The sequence below is a fragment of the Tenrec ecaudatus genome, chromosome 4 (genome assembly GCF_050624435.1).
Source record: "Tenrec ecaudatus isolate mTenEca1 chromosome 4, mTenEca1.hap1, whole genome shotgun sequence".
NCBI classification, from domain to species: domain Eukaryota; kingdom Metazoa; phylum Chordata; class Mammalia; order Afrosoricida; family Tenrecidae; genus Tenrec; species Tenrec ecaudatus.
Window position 1 is genome coordinate 155,446,104 of NC_134533.1, and position 17,535 is coordinate 155,463,638.

General features: G+C 42.0%; 1 protein-coding gene across 2 annotated transcripts in view; it reads right to left on the reverse strand.

The window, feature by feature from the left end:
• VEPH1 (ventricular zone expressed PH domain containing 1) overlaps nt 1-17,535 on the reverse strand; it is a 273,698-nt gene that overhangs the window by 79,578 nt on the left and 176,585 nt on the right. The window lies entirely within an intron of this gene.

Consider the following 17,535-nt stretch of genomic DNA (forward strand, 5'->3'; position numbering starts at 1 on the left):
TCAGTCCTTCTTGTTGAGGGCCTTCTTCTTTTTGACCACCCTTCTGCTTTTCCAAGCACGGTGTCCTTCTCCAAGAACTGGTCTCTCCTGCCAACATGCCCAAAATCTGTAAGAAGTCTCGCCATCCTTGCCTCTGTGGAGGCCTCGGGCCATGCTTCTTCCAAGACAGACTTGCTTGTCCTTTTGGCAGTCCAGGACACATCCAATATTCTTTGCCAACCCCACAATTCAAATGATAGATTCATCTGTAGTCTTAATTCCAAGACAGTGTGTCTTTGGAAGTGGATCAATGTTACGTAAAATACACTTAAATGAGTATGTTTTATAGCATGTTGATGGTAAAAGATATTGAATGTAGCATGGACAGCCAGAAGAAGGAAAAACTCCATCCTGGAGGAAGCATATCCAGAATGCTCCTTAGAAGGAAGGGTGGCAAGACCATGCTCTGCTGACTTTGGTCACGTCCTCCTGAAGGACCAGTTGCTGGAGCAGGATATCATGCATGCTTGATAAAATAGAGGGACACCCAAATGAGGAAGCCCCTCCATGACATGCACTGATTGCAAGAATGAGCTCAAACAGCAATGACTGTGAGGACGGTGCCTCCCAACAGAGCAGTTTGTTCTGTTCTACAAATGCTCACTGTGAGTTGAAGTCAACTTGATGGTATCTAACCACCACCACCACCCGTTTCTCTCCTTTTAATTAACACAAGAGCAACCTTCCAGCAAGGCACATGGAAAGAAAGAAAGAAAACACCCTGAATGCGAAAGGAGATAGCATGCCACTCTAATTTGACTTGGTACCTTTGGTACCTGTAGATGGTGTCTCCTGAACTATGGGCACTGTTCTCTTGGCTGTGAGGGCACCAGGGCGATAGCCAGGGAGGCAACGATGTCAGACGGTGGCCTCCTAGGAACTGGCTCGGTATGGTGGAACAAGTCAGGTCACCCTGAAGAACCTCAGCAGGATAACTTATGGCAGCTTCACTTGAGGGGTATGGGGAGACAGAGATGAGGTGGTGGCGTGTAAGAGACAACCAGTAAGGAGTAAGGGAGGCAAACATAGGTTGAGATTAAGTGGGCAAGGCACTGTGTTAGGTACTGGAGAATAAGATCTGTCACCAAAGTGACTGCCGGGTGCTTTACACCCTGGATGGCATTTACTTCTCACAACTGTGTGTTAGAAAGTCACAGCAGTAGCACAATATTGCAGCTGCCTTGTTCACCTGTGCGTCCTTTGCTCCTGGCACACAATATATGCTCTGTAAATACTGTCTATACTTATGTATTTATTCAGTCGTTGATTTATATCAGCATGTAGTATTGTTGTTGTTAGGTGCCATTGAGTCAGTTACAGCTCATAGCAGCCTTGTGCACAACAAAAAAACAACAACAACCTCAAACACAGCCCGGTTCTGTGTCATCCTCACAGTTATCCCTCTATATCAATACGACTTTATTTATTTGTTGATCAAATTGTTCCAGTATTAGTCATTAGGACCTATGTCCTTTTGACATCACTGATTGTGTGTGTGCGCGTGCATGCATAGCACTCCCTTACTTTCTGGCTCTATATGATGTTGTAGGTTCATCTTATTTATTTCCTGCCTAATAGCAGAGTCAGCTAGTTCTCCAAGGAGCCATGGTTCCTCTTACTGGGGAATGATACTAGAAACCAAGACCTGGGTGCTAGGAATGCTCATGGCTACTGGGGCATCATGGCTTCTAGTCCTTCTTGACAAATAGAATGAGGAAATTTATGTCTGAATACTCACCTGTGTATGTAGACATTGCTAACTATGTCTGGATGTAGCCATTCTTATCCAAAGAAAACTTTAGACTTACTTCTCTACTCTAGCACCACATGGACCTCTCCATCCTCATCCTCTTGCTTATCTGTGAACTCCCAGTCCCAACACGGAGAAAGCTGGCTCCCTTTCCATTAGTAGTCCTCCCTGCCGCCCCCCCGCCCCCCCAGCTATTAGAAGACAAAAGGTATCCTCTCTCTAAATCTTTTGTACATCTAGCACTTACCATAGTTCCTGGCAAAGAGAACATGCTAAATAAAGAGTCGGCAAGCCAGGCTTACCAAAGACATAGTAATGACATTTGATTACATTGTTTCTATGTCTTCCGGAACAACACAGATGAAATGAGAAAGTATCATAGTAATGGTACAGTGCTCATTTTTATGTTGAAATGTTGTCTGCACCTTAAAATATGCTCATTATTAGATATTCATTTGTCAATATAAAAATTCTTCCTTATGCATAAGCAAATGTAGTGAAGAAGGTAGATGTTGCCCGGCTATTAAAAGATATAACACCGGGGGTCTTAAAGACTTGAAGTTATTACACAAGCCTCCATTCAGCAGTGAAGCAACAAGTCCACATGGAAGCAACACACTGCCAGTGTGATCATGAGGAGTCATAGGGACTGGGTAATATTGTTGAGAACGAGGCAGGCTGGAGCGGAGATCCACAGTCCATCTGTAGACAGTGGAACAATCGCCCCATAGAGGGCCCACAGGGAGGGGATGAGTCACCAGTGTGCAGTAAAGCATCAGTGAAACACACCATATTCCTCTGGTTCCTTGAGGCTTCTTCACCCCCCACTACCATGACCCCAGTGCTGCTTCTCAATTCAGACTAGACCGGAACATGTAAACAAGTATAGAAAGGGAGGGGAGCTCACAACACACAGAATCTAGGAACAGGAGTGGGAATAGTGATACCAGAAGGGTAGGGGGAAGAGGGGAAGTGGAAGGGAGAAAGGGGGAATGGATTGCAATGGTCGACACATAACCATACACCCCCTCTACCGGGGGAAGAACAACAGAAAACATGGAGGAAGGGAGTCAGCGGTTGGTGTTAGAGATGAAAACAATGGAGCTGCGGGGGCACAGAGAGGACTGTGGGACTATCAAGAGCTCAAACCTGTTGTCCCCTAACTGGAGCATACGGAGACAGGGACAATAATGGGGACACACGGAAGGGGGGCAGTGGGGGAATGGAGCATAACAGATAGCAATTGAAGTAACCCTGAGCCACAGAGCCCCTGAGGAGACCCAAGAATGGACTTCCTGGGTGTGGGGGGGGGGGGCAGCCCCTGGATCTCCCTCAGGACCAGTGGGAAGGGTCTCATAGGCACCAGCAAACAGACTTGGAACTATGTAGAGGTTTTTGTTTGCTTCTCTTTTTTTCCCCCTCTCATCTTTTTCTCTTTCCTTTCCTTTTTTCTGTCATATATTGTCTTATTGTTTGGACAAGGACATGGATGGTTTGCCTAATTATATGGGTTGGACATGGGAGGGAAGCTCAGGGCAAAGGCAATGGGGTTAATGTCCCTGGAAGGTAGAGGGGGAAGAAGAAGGTGGGGAGAAGGGTGTGGTGAGTGGAGGCATCATGGACGAGGAACAACTATGGAAGTGGAACCAGCATCTAGGAGAGGGTAGAGATCCTGTGAGTATTAGAGCAACACCAAGCTAGTGGAGAGCAAGCACCAAGAGGTAGAAGAAGGGGGAAACTGAAGGCGGGGCAGGAGGAGGCAAAAGCAAACAGGCAAGCTCTAGGAAGCAATAGGGAGATTAACAGAGGTGTCCACTTATGTAAATACATTAATCCATAACAATCAGGGTATTGGTCTATATACATATATTTATAAGGCAATACACTGAAGCTGCAGATGGGCCTTGGGCCTCAGCTCTTACCTTCCCTCAAAACAAGAACTCTTTGTTCTAACAAACTGGCATTCTGTGATGCTCACTACCCCCTCCCCCATGATTGCTGAAGACAACATGGGTGCATAAGCAGATGTGGTGAAGACAGAGGATGGTGCCGGGCTATTAAAAAATATGGTGTCTGGGGTCTTAAAGTCTTGAAGTTAAACCAGTGGCCATCCAACAGTGAAGCAACAAGCCCACATGGAAGAAGCACACCAGGCGGTGCAATCGTGAGGTGTCCTTGAGACAACAAACAAAAATGCATTGGTGAGTATGGAGGGAGATTGGAGCGGAGACCCAAAGCCCATCTATGGACAACAGAACATCCCTCCACAGAGGGGTCGGAGGGAGGAGGTGAGTCAATCAGGGTGCAGTAGCACACTAATGGGTCACTAAATATACCTCTGATCTCCTGAGGCCTCCTCACCCCCCACTATCACGACCTCAGTGCCGCTTCCCACTTTGGACTAGACAGGAGCATGTACATAGCTATAGGCAAGAGAACAGACTCACAACACATGGAACCCAAGAATATGAATGGGAATAGAGATACCAAAAGGGTAAGGGGAAGTGGGGAGTGTTGGGGAGGGAGGAAGTCACTGATTGCAATGAATGGCACCTAACCACACACCCCTATCCAGGGGGAAGAACAAAAGAAACCAGAGGGGAAGGGAGACATCAGTTGGTGTGAGATTTGAAAATAATTAATCTACAATCTATCAGGGGGTCACAAGGGTTGGGGGTGGGGAGAAGGGAAGGAAAAAAAGAGGAGCTGATTCCAAGGACTCAATGGGAAATAAATGTCTATAAAAGAACGATGGAATATATGAATGAATATGTCAGATACAAATGATGTATGGTTTGTAACAGGAGTTGTAAGAGCCCCCAATAAAATGATTTGTAAAATCCCAAAACCTCAGTGGACTAAAAAAAAAGCAAGAAAATAATAACAATGTACAATCTGCCAAGGGGGTATGGGAGAAGGGGGAGGGAAGGGGGAAAAAAGAACTGACACCAAGGGCTCAATAGAAAGTAAATGTCTAAAAAGAATGAAGGCCACATATGTAAAACATATCTGATTCAATTGATGTATGGTTATGATAAGAGTTGTAGAGACCCAATAAAATGATTAAAAAATTCTTCCTTAGTTTAGCCATCTTCCGGATGCTAGAAATATTTATGATCTGGTAAAAAAAATTCTTTTTCATTTGCTTTGAACACAAATTCTTTGTTACTTATTGAAATAACTACTTTGTTTCCTTATTGTTGCAATAACCTATCCTCCAAATATCTAAAATTTATGTCAGTTAACATTTGGTTATGAGTTAAAAATTAGAAATGAAAATGAGTTATAAAATTTTATAAAGGAATTATTTTTATAATTTTATAACACCATTTGAAAAGTTAGTGGAAATTCTAAATCAAGCAAAGTCATCACTGACATTGAAAATCAGATTTTAGGTTTGGTGATGGTGGTAATGTTAATGATGTGTGTATGTGTAACTATTACCAAGTTGAGTCATGGAATAAACTAATATTTATTTAGTATTTACATTGGTACTGATTATTATCTGTTTAACACAACTATCATTTAATTCTTATAATTATCTATTATGATCTCTGTTTTACTTAAGAGGATGTTCAGCTAAGATGCAGAATCAATATTTGAATTAATGTTCATTAAAGTGAAACAAAACCATAGTACCTTCCTCAAAGTCACACTGCCTGAGGGGATTGAATCTACCTCCCCAGCTGAATTACATATCATTTTTTCAGGCACAGGATGAGCAATCTAAGATAAATCAATTTCTTTAACAAAACCACATAAAATGTCTAGATTAGAAAAGGAACCAAAGGCATAACTTTCTAAACAATGACAATCTAGTCAACATGATCGTTCAACCTGGGAGGGACAAATCCTTTAACCAGTCTAAAGAGATGCTCTTTAGAGATCTGTGCAAAATGGGATGATTAGTCTCTTTTATTCTCAAATATGTCTGCAGGAAGTTAGTGAAGATTGTGAACCCAGAGGGAATAATCAAATTGAATTGGCTCAGAGCTCAGCAGAGGTGGAGCCAGCTGTGAAATTAGCCAAAGGCATGCTATGATGCTGCCCTGTGATGTTCTGCTATTGACAAATGTGCATATTTTTCTTAATGCCTATTCTGGATCTATTCTGGAGAAACACACAATTCTTCTTGATTGGCTTGAGAAGCCTAGATACTTATAGTCCATCCCCCAGGGTGATCACTTATACACAATCTATTACATTATATTTTTTGTCTAGTGATCAGTGTGCCTTCAAAAAACAACAACGGAGTTTGGCTTTGATTTTTTAAAATAGCTAATAGAAATATCAAAGAGTTGGCTGCAATTTTTGGAAGAGAAGAAGCTAGCTGTGGTTTTGAATTCTTTATCAAACTGACACTCTGAAAGCTTTCTTCCATCTAAAGAAGGGCCAAACAGAGGGAGCTGGCTTATTTCCCAGGTTCTCCACCGAGCTAGGTTTCTCCATATCCAAACTATATTTCTAGGACGATTTACAAAAACTTGAACACATGAATATGTTTGCTGAAACCTCTGGAAAACATATTCATACACTGCATGTAGCAACACATCAGAGAACACATTTCAAAGGACTTAGCCTAAAAGGAATTAATTACATCAAACAATAGATAGACTATGTTAGACCCATTTTACTTAGGATGATATCTCAGATCAACTTAAAAAAATCATTTTATTGCGAGCTCATACAACTCTTATCACAATCCATCCACCCATCCATTGTATGTCAAGCACATTCGTACATTTGTTGCCATCATCATTCTAAAAACATTTGCTTTCTACTTGAGCCCTTGGTATCAGCAGCTCATTTTTCCCTCCTTCCCCACTCCCGCTCCCTCATGAACCCTTAATAATTTATAAATTATTATTGTTTTGTCATGTCTTACACTGTCTGATGTCTTTTCTGTTGTCCGTCCCCTAGGGAGGGGGTTATATGTAGATCATTGTGATTGGTTCCCCATTTCTCCCCCACCTTTCCCTTACTCTCCTGGTATCACTCCTCTCATTATTGGTCCTGAGGGGTTTGTCTGTCCTGGATTCCTTGTGTTTCCAGCTCTTATCTGTACCCATGTAGATGCTCTGGTCTAGCCAGATTTTTAAGGTAGAATTGGAATCATGATAGTGGGGGGTAGGAAGCATTAAATAACTAGAAGAAAGTTGTATCTTTCATTGGTGCTATACTGTACCCTGACTGGCTAATCTCCTCCCCTCAACCCTTCTGTAAGGGAATGTCCAGTTGCCTACAGACTGACTGGCTTTGGGTCTCTATTCTGCACTCCCCCTCATTCACAGTGATATGATTTTTTGTTCTCTGATGCCCCAGACCTGATCCTATTGACCCCTGATGATCACACAGAGTGATGTGCTTCTTCCATGTGGACTTTGTTGCTTCTCAGCTAGATGGCTGTTTGTTTACCTTAAAGCCTTAAAGACCCCAGATGCCATATCTTTTGATAGCTGTGCACTATCAGCTTTCTTCACCACATTTGTTTATGCATCTGCTTTATCTTCAGCGGTCGTGTTGGGAAGGTGAGCATCATGAAATGCCAGTTTAATAGAACAAAGTACTCTTGCATTGAAGGAGTACTTGAATAGAGGCCCAATATCCATCTGTTACATTAATACTAAACCTATAAATATGTTCACATAGAGCTATTTCCCCATTGTCATATATAAATATATTTACATATGCACATGCCTGTATTTAGACCTCTATAAATGCTCCTAGTTTTTTCCTCTATTTCCTTTTACTTTCCTCTTGTCCCACTATCATGCTCAGCCTTCATTTGAGTTTCAGTAATTCTTCTCAGTTACATTGCCCTTGATCAAGTCCTACCAGGCCTCCTACACCCTCCTCAACATCGATTTTGGATCACTTATTGTTCCCTTGTCCCTGGGTTTGTTAACACCCACTTCCTTCCCCCCCTGTCTTCCTCTCTCCCATGTTGCCCCAGAACCATGGGTCCCGTAGATCAACTTCTATGGAACAGTCTGGGATTTGAAACCAGTTTCGAGAGTCTATTGCCTTTTCATTATTGAATGGTTCAGATAGAATAGAAGTACCTCTAAAAGGCACTGTCGTTCAATGGAAAACATCTTTATAGTGGGCATCAAACAACCGTGACATGAGCAGGACATCCTTGGAGTTGTCTTTCTTCCTGTCATCTGTTAAATGTGAGTGGACCAAAAGCTGATCTAGAATGTGCTTTATATCTCTGAAATTCTGTTTTGTTGAGGAGCGACAGAGGCATAGGAAAATGTTGTATATGATGACTGTCTAAAACAGAGTTGATGGTAGTTTTGGGTATCAAGCCTTGCTCTCAGTACTCATGATAGGAGCCAAATGGCAACAGAATCTGTTAGAGCAGGTTCCCCTCCTACTGGACACTAGACAGATCAGACATTGGAAGTCATGCTCTAACTCTACTTTGATGTAAGTAAAAGACATGGAATTCAAGCCACTGACATAGAATAAATAAATAATACTGTCACTTAGCTGAATAAATAGACCAAATGGAACAGAACGAAAATATAAAAAAATGAAATGGTTAATATATTTGATGAGAACTTTCCCAAAGTACATAAAGTAAAGTGTTTTTGAAAGTCAATCAGAAATCACAACTTGGGGAAATAATGTTGTACAAAGTTCACTTTAGGATTCTTTTTGCTTTGCCCTGAAAATTTGGAAGAAAACACCACAAGACAGTGTAGACTACTTCTTAAGTTTATATTATGTGCTATTCTTGTTAGGTGACATGGATGAGACCGAATGAAACATTGTTGGGTCCTGTGCCATCCTTACCACTTTTTCTATGTTCGAGTTCAGAGAAGCAGCCACTGTGTCAATCCATCTTGTCAAAGGTCACCCTCTCTCTCGCTAACCCACCCCTTCACCAAACATGGTGTCCTTCTGCAGGGACTAGTCTCTCCTGACAACATAATCAAAGTATGTGAGATAAAGATGCCCATCCTTGTCTCTAAAGAGCATTATGTCTGTATTTCTTCCAAAATGGATTTGCTGGTTGTTTTGGCAGTCCACGGTATTTGCAATGTTCTTCACCAGCACCATGATTCAAATCCATCAATCCTTCTCCAGTTCTACTAATTCAATGTCCAACTTTCACATGCCTATGAGGCCATTAAAAATACTCTGGCTTGAGGAAGGCGTACCTTAGTCCTCCAAGGAGCACCCTTGGTTTTCACGGAGCGCTTGAACAGCAGATTTACCCAATGCGACGTGTCATTTGATCTCTTGGCTGCTGCTTCTATAAGCATTAATTGTGGATGGAAGCAAGATGAAACCCACGACAAATTCATTTTTTTCCCTCTGTTTTTCATGATGTTACCTACTGGTCCAGTTGTAAGGATTAAAAAAAATTTTTTTTGGTCTTCTTTACACTGAGTTGTAATATACACTGAAGGCTGCAATCCTTGATCTTCAGCAGGTACGACAGATCCTCCTCACTGTCAGCAAACAAGGTTTTGTTGTATGGCAGGGGCCAGACCAAATCCAGGGGTACATATGGTAGCCAACTGAAAAGGAGGGAGGTGGGGAAGGAAAGGGGAAAAAAAAGAGATGTGTGGCGGGGGAATAGGGGACTGACCCACCCAAGCAGAGGGTATTGTTTGTGTCTCCACAGGTAAAGAGGGACCAGACTTAAATCCAGTGTTCCGGGATGCAAATGCAGTGTGCTGGCATAAAGTGGGGATCCAGTGGAGGGGCCTGAGGGCTCAGCCCCCATAGGTGGACAACTGCCCCTCCCTCCAGAAGAATTTACTTTAGAGGATGGCACTGAAGCTGCAGCTACAGGAGAGGGACATCTTTGATCAGAGCACACGGGAGCAAATGAAGGGGGAGGAAGAGAGAGTGGAGCACATCCTGGCCCACCAGGCCTGGAGGACGATATCTCTGCTCTGAACAGCCAATGCACAGAGTGGACCAAATGGTTGATCCCACTATGAGACAAGACGTCCCTCGCTGAACCATGGCCCTCACAACACTGGAGATTCAGTGTTGGGATTGGCCCAGACTGACCCTGCAACACTGAGGCAAAACTCTAAAGGTATGCGGCAGCCATGGGGGGAGCAGAGCAGAGAGCTCCCGAGGGAGTTCAAAGGATAGACTCTGGGGCAGGATGCGGCACCCCATGGGACTTGACTGGAGGACACACCTAGAGGTCAAAAATTCAGACCTTGATCTCTTTACAGGTTTTTCTTTCTTTTTAAAAACTAAAAAATAAATTCTTTTAAAATTAATCCATTATTTTATGGGTCATTGGTTTTCTTTTTTGTTGTCATTGTTGTGTTCTCTTTTGTTGCTCTGTCTTGCTATGCCTTGTTTTTGGGTGCATATTATTATCTCCACAGATCTATCTAGATAAAATAAGCTGGATGAACAGTCTGGAGGAGAAAACAATGGGACCGATATTTCCAGGAACATGGGAGAGGGAGAGGCGGGGGTAAATAGGTGGTGTTTTGTTGACCAACCCAGGGACAGAGGAGCAACAAGTGATACAAATTAGTGGCAAGGAGGGGTAAGAGGCCTGGTAGGGATTCAGCAAGGGCAATGTAAACAAGAGGAATTACTGAAGCCCAAATGAAGGATGAGCATGATAGTGAGACAAGAGGAAAGTAAAAGGAAATAGAGGAAAGAACTCGGAGACAAAGGGCATTTACAGAGGTCTAAATACAGGCATGTACATATGTAAATATATTTATATAGGATGGTGGGGAAATAGATCTATGTGCATATATTTATAGGTTTAGTATTAAGGGAGCAGATGGACATTGGACCTCCACTCAAGTACTTACTCAATGCAAGAACACTTTGTTCTATTAAATTGGCATTTCACCATGCACACCTTCCCGACATAATTGCTGAAGACAAATGGGTGCATAAGCAAATGTGGTGAAGAAAGCTGATGGTGACCGGCTATCAAAAGATATAGCATCTTGGGTCTTAAAGGCTTGCAGATAAACAAGCAGCCATCTAGCTCAGAAGCATCAAAGCCCACATGGAAGAAGCACACCAGCCTGTGTGGCCACGAGGTATTGAAAGGACCAGGTATCAGACATCAGAGAACAAAAAATCATATTATTGAAAATGAGGGTGAGTGCAGAGTGGATACCCAAATAGCTCATCCGTAGGCAACTGGACACCACCCCCTTACTGAAGGATTGTGGGGAGGAGATGAGCCAGTCAGGGTGCAGGGTAGCAACGATGAAACATACAACTTTCCTCTAGTTCTTTAATGCTTCCTCCCCCCACTATCATGATCCCAATTCTACCTTACAAATCTGGCTAGACCAGAGGATGTACACTGGTACAGATAGGAACTGGAAACACAGGGAATCCAGGTCAGGTGACCCCTTCAGGATCAGTGGTGAGAGTAGCAATACCTGGAAGGTAGGGTAGAAAAGAGGAACTGATTACAAGGATCTACATATAACCTTCTCCCTGGGGAGATGGACAACAGAGAAGTGGGTGAAGGGAGATATCAGACAGTGTAATACATGACAAAATAACAATAACTTATGAATTATAAAGGGTTCATGAGAGAGTGGGAGTGGGGAGGGAGGGGGAAATGAGGAACTGATATTAAGACTCAAGTAGAAAGCAAATATTTTGAGAATGATGATAGCAACACATGTATAAATGTGCTTGACACAATGGATGGATCTATGGATTGTGATCTATGGATTGTACAAGCCCCCAATAAAATGATTAAGAAAAAAGAATATTGAGGGGGTAATAAAAATGGAATTTTTATGAATATGGAAAATAAGATGCTTTTTAAATGACAACAATATCAATTAGAAAAAAGAGTTTTCAGGGGATAGCACCAAACTGTACGTGTTTTAAATTCTTAAGTCCTAATTCTTGTGTGGACCCTGAAATGGCTAAATAAAGTAGATTTCCTATCTTTAAAAAATAGTAAAATGAAAAACAAAATTTTTTGGTATTCTTTACACTGAGTTGTAATACACACTGAAGGCTGCAATCCTTGATCTTCAGCAGGTACGTCAGATCCTCCTCACTGTCAGCCAGCAAGGTTTTGTTATCTGCATCTCAAAAGTTGTTAATAAACCTTCCTCCAATCCTGATGCGGCATTCTTCTTCATATGATCCAGCTTCTTTGATTATTTGTTCAGCATTGAGATTGAATTACTATTTTGAGAAGATATAACTCTGATACACATATTTCTTGATTTTAAGCCATGCAGTACCTCGTTCTGTTTCCACAACAGCTTCTTAATCCATGTACAAATTCCAAATGAATACAATGAAGTGTTCTGGAAGTCTCATTCTTCTCATGGCTCTCCACAGTTTTTTTTTTTTATAATCTATAGAGTCAAGTCCCTTAGCATAGTCAACAGAATGCCAATAATTGTCTTTTGGTATGACATCGGCAATGATATCCCTTGTTCCATGTCCTCTTCTGAATCTGGCCTGAACCTGAACCTCTGGCAGCTCCAAGTCAATGCACTCCAAGTCAATGCAACTGTTGTTGGATGACCTTGAGCAAAATTTTACTTTCAAGGACAACAATATCAGTGATATTGTTCTATAGTTTGAGATCCCTTTGGGGTCATCTTTCTTTGGAATGGGTACACACATGGATCTTTTCAAGTCAGTTGGTCAAGTAGCTATCTTCCAAATTTCCTGGCATACAAGAATGAGTGCTTCTGGTGCTTCATCATCTTGTTGAAACATTTCAATTGATTTTTTCATCAGTTCCTGGAAACTTGTTTTTGGCTAATGCTTTCAGTGCAGCTTGAACTTCTTCACCATTGGTTCTTGCTCATATCTTGAGATGGTGGGGGTGCCAACGAGTTCTTTTTGGTACAGTGACTCTGTGTATTCTTCCCATCATCTTTGATGCTTCCTATATCATTTAATATTTTGCCCATAGAATCTTTCAAAATTGTAACTCAAGGCTTGACTTTTTTCTCTTGTTCTTTCCATTTAAATATGCCGTGTTCTTCCTTTTTTCGTTTTTGAGCTATAGGTCTTTGTACATTTGATTACAATATTTTACTTTGTATTCTTAAGTGGCTGAGGTAGTTAGTTTATTTATTATGGATGATAAACACATTTGGGGTTAATTGAAGGGCAGAGAGATAAATGGCTCTGTGAGCCTCACCTCTCTTTATCTTGTTCTTTGATCATTGGACCAGTGTGCGGCTGCCTTGCTTGTTCTGTGCCTCCATTTGCAAGCTACACTACCTGTGGGACACCTAACCCGTCGACTGTGTCACTGTAATTTGAGGTTCCTTCAAGACCTGCTTCGCCACACCATTGGAATTTATATCTCTTGAGCTGGGGACTGTCAGACCCTGTCATCTGGCTAACTGTTGATGACCTGCCTTGCTGTTTGCTGCCCGTGCCCGGATAGCCTGAATTTCTCTACAGAGGACTACCCAGTGGCCCTCAAGACTTGGACTGCCAGTGTCTCACAACTCTCTCACGGGCGTGAGTTGCACTGAGCCATTTGTACTGCTTGATAATTTAATTAACTGATTATTTCTTATATTATATATCTATCTATCTGTATAAATATACATAAAATTATTAGCATTCAGGTTTTATTTCCCTAGATAACCCTGTCTAACACAGAGGCTCTTTGAAAATTTCTATCGCACTCTTTGACTTTATCATTCTTTCTGTTTGCCATAGCCATTTTATGATTAAAAGTAAGTTGCAGAGTCTCTTCTGACACCCACTTTGATCTTTTCTTTCCCCCTCTCTTTGCTAATGTTTGCTTTCTTCCTATAGAACGTTCTCGCAGCCGTCCACAGTTCCTCAGTGACTCTGTATATTCTCTTCATCTGCTCTTGATATTTCCTCTGTTGTTTACTATTTTTGCCCATAGAATATTTTTAAGACAACTTAGTTGGTTTGCTTTTTCTCTTGAGTTCTTTCAGTTTAAGGTATGCTAAGGCCCATTGTGTTAGTCTGAGTAGACTAGAGACACAAATCCACAGAAACTCATATGTATATAAGAGAGAGCTTTATGTAAAAGGTAAGTGTACATTAAGTAAGCATCCCAACTCAGTCCAGTCCAAGCCTGTAAGTCCGACATTAGCCCATATGCCCGACACCGATCTACAAAGTCCTCCTCAAACTCGCAAAACACATGCAATAACACCAAATGCAGGAGGAAAGCTGAAACAGTGTGCGTGCAAGCATCTCAGCACTGGCAGGGGTCTCCAGGCAGATGCTCCAGCACCCAGGACTGCATCAGGGTAGGTTCGTGGCTTCTCCTCAGGGATGTCTCGCAGGAAGTAAGCCTTGCCAGCTGAGGCAAAGAACTAGTTAAGGCAGCCACACACTGGTCTGACCATCAGAAAATGAGAGATCAGAGACCAAGAAAGGCGAGGCTCACTAAGCCATTTAGCTCTCTGCCCTTCAAAGAATCCAACATGTATTTATCGGCCAGATTAGCACAATAAACTTTAACTATCACAGTCATGGTTCAGTATAACACCACTGAAATACACAGCATTCCTCTAGTTCTTTATTGTTCCCCCGACCCCAACTATCATGACCCCAGTCCTGGCTTTCACTTCAGGCTAGACCAGAGCATGTACACTGGTACAGATAAGAGCTATGGATGCAATCCAGGATAGATAAACCGCTTAGGAACAGTAATGATAGTAGCATACCATGAGCACAGGGGGAGGTAGGGGGGATAAAGGGAGAACCTATTATAATGATCGATATATAACACCCCCCCAAGGGTACACCAGGGTAGGGGTGGGGGAGGGAGAGAAAAAGAGGAACTGATACCAAGGGCTCAAGTAGAAAGAGGATGTTTTGAAAATGATGGCAATCTATGTACCAATGTGCTTGACACAATGCATGTATGGATTGTTAGAAGAGGTGTAAGAGCCCCCGATAAAATGATTTTTAAAAAAAAAGGTATTCTGTGGATGCTCTTCCTTTTTGGTTTCCTAACGCTGGGTCCTTACACGTGCCATTATAATATTTGACGTTGTCACTTAGAGCTGCCCTTTGACATTTTCTGTTCAGCTCTTTGAATTCATTATTTTCTTCACATGCCATAGCTACTCTCGGATTAAAGCAAGTTTCAGAATTTCTTCCGACATCCACTTCAATCTTTTCTTTCTTTCCCTTCCTTTCCCTTGGGTGGTGTCGGCAAGCTAACTTTATTCCACAGGTAATGGGGACTACACGCAAGTTTTAAAAATAACTATTTTTTTTCTCTTCAAGCTTTTGCGTGTGCTACAGAAAACGGAAAAGCAAAGAGCACAAAAGGCACCTGGCTTTTTAGCGACCTTTTACTTTCTTCATGAAGGATGGTCTTGAAGTCCTCTCACAGCTTTTCAAGTCTGATATTATTAGTGTTCAGTGCTGCAAACCTGTCCCTGAGTTGTTCTCAAGACTCAGGTGGGCTAGGTCCAAGGTGGTATTTTGGCTTTTATGGACTCGTTTAAATTTCGTGCAGCTTCAACCTGAACTTAGATATGAGCAATCGATGGTCTGTTTCACTATTGGCTCCTGGCCTGGTTTTAGATGCTGATATGAATCTTCTCCATTGTCTCTCCTCACAGATGAAGTTAATTTTATTTCGATGTCTTTTGAAAAAAAGGTATATGCTTTGAACAAATTGTTGGTCTTGCAAAATTCTATCATGAAATCTCCAGCTTCATTTCTCACTATGAGAATATTTTCCAACTATTGGTCCTTCCTTTTCTTTTTGAACTTTTGCATTCCAATCTCCAATAATTATCGATGCATCTTAATTGCATATTTAATCAATTTCTGACTGAAGTTATTAGTACAATTCCTCAATTTCTTCATCAACTAGCTTTACTGGTTGGTGCATAAATTTGAATAATAGTTGTACTGATTGGATTTCCTTGAAGGTGGATAGATATAATCCTATCATAGACAGCATGTACTTCCTGATGGACCTTGAAGTATTCTTTTTTGACATTGAATGCAACTCCATTCCTCTTGAATATGTTATTCTCTGCATAGTAAACTATATGATTTTCTAATTCAAACTGACTAATACCAGTCCATTTCAGCTCACTAATGCCCAGATTATTGATCTGTATGTGGTGTTCTGCTTCATTGTCTATGAATTTCAATTTTCCTGGACTCACAGTTGGTGCATTCCGAGCTCCTATTATTAGTAGACTTTTGTGGCTGTTTCTTCTCATCTTGAGTTGTGCCCCATCAGCAAGTGAAGATCCTGGAGTCTTCCCTTCCCTAGACTTTACTCCATTCCCATCACCATGGTTGACTCTACTGGAAGAAAGCAACTCCTCAATCACATTTCAAGTGCCTTCCATCCCAAGGGGCCCACTCTCTAGCAAGGCCTCTGACAAATGCTCAGCTTCCACTCATTAGGCCATCCCTATCTGACAGTGTTTCCACGCTATGCACAAGATTTTCAGTGGCGACTTTCTCCAACCTTGGCATCGGATTCCTTCTTTGTGCTCTGTTCTAGTCTAGAAGCTCCACTGAAGTCTGTTCCTGTGAGTGACCCTGAAATCACAGTTACACAGCTCCCTGTATCACAGCAACACACCAGCCACCACAGTAAAACAAACTGACGGACAAGTGGTGGTTAGTCAACATAGTTAACATTAAATAATCAATTTTGTGCACTGTTGCATTTAATTATCTCTTCTTTCATTTTCTCAATGCTGCCTGGAGAGAGAATAATGTCTTAAAACAGAGTCGTGTTCTTCAGCTCCCAGAAACTCAATTTCCAGCTGCAAATTTGAAACAGCTGGTTGTATATTTGGTCCCATCAAAGGAGACAGAGAGCCTTTGAAGAACTCTAGTGAGTGTAATAGAGTTGAATTTGTCCCTCCTTCGGTTGGCTATTTGCCAATGATCAGCAGGGCAGGATGAACTTTGGGGTGAGAAAACAATTAACACTCATTCAGCAGAGGCTGTAAGAGTAATGCATTGCCCCCAGAAACTGTGACATCTCAGAAATTGTCCTTGTTGGAGAAATCTGATGCTAGGTCTCAGTTCAAAATCATGAAGCCCCAAAGCTCGGTGGTGCTTTGCGTGCTAATATCTGTCCTAGAAAGCAGGATTAGAATCAATGTGGAAAATATAAGCTCCTTTTAAAAATGTATATTTAAAATCTAGTGAAGGTCTCAAAATTAAAATGTCCCTTTGTATTTAGATTTGGATGACTTTATTTGGTTAAAAAAGGGTCTCTATTGCCAATTTTTCTGCATCACTGAGAGACTTGCCTTGTGAGGGAATAATGGAAAGTCAGAGAGTTAAGCCAGAGGCCTTTATGGTCTATTTGAAAATGAGGAAACCATTGCCGCTCAAAGTAGCTCTCTTAGTGAAAAATGAGTGGGTTGCTGCCCCAAGAGATGCCCTGTCACACTCTTGAACACCGAGCCACGGCAGAGTACCGGGCCTTGTTCTGGAGGAAAGAACTCTATAAGGAATCGTCTCAGTATTAATTAGTCCTGGAATGAGAGCCGTGTCAGCCGAAGAACAGGTGGGATCAACGACGAGGAGTCCTTCCCAGGAATTGGAGGATGTGAGGTGCCACAAGTGTGGGTATCATGAAGCACACTTTTGCTTTCTATTGACCCTGGCCAACCTTCCATGGCAGCTTTGTCCTCAGAATCACCCAGAACCCAAACCAAAGGGGCAGGGTGGGAAGAAAGAACTGACGGGAGTTATCAGGAAGTTTGTCACCAGTGATGTAAGTGGGTTGACAATAGTTTGGTTTGAGAATG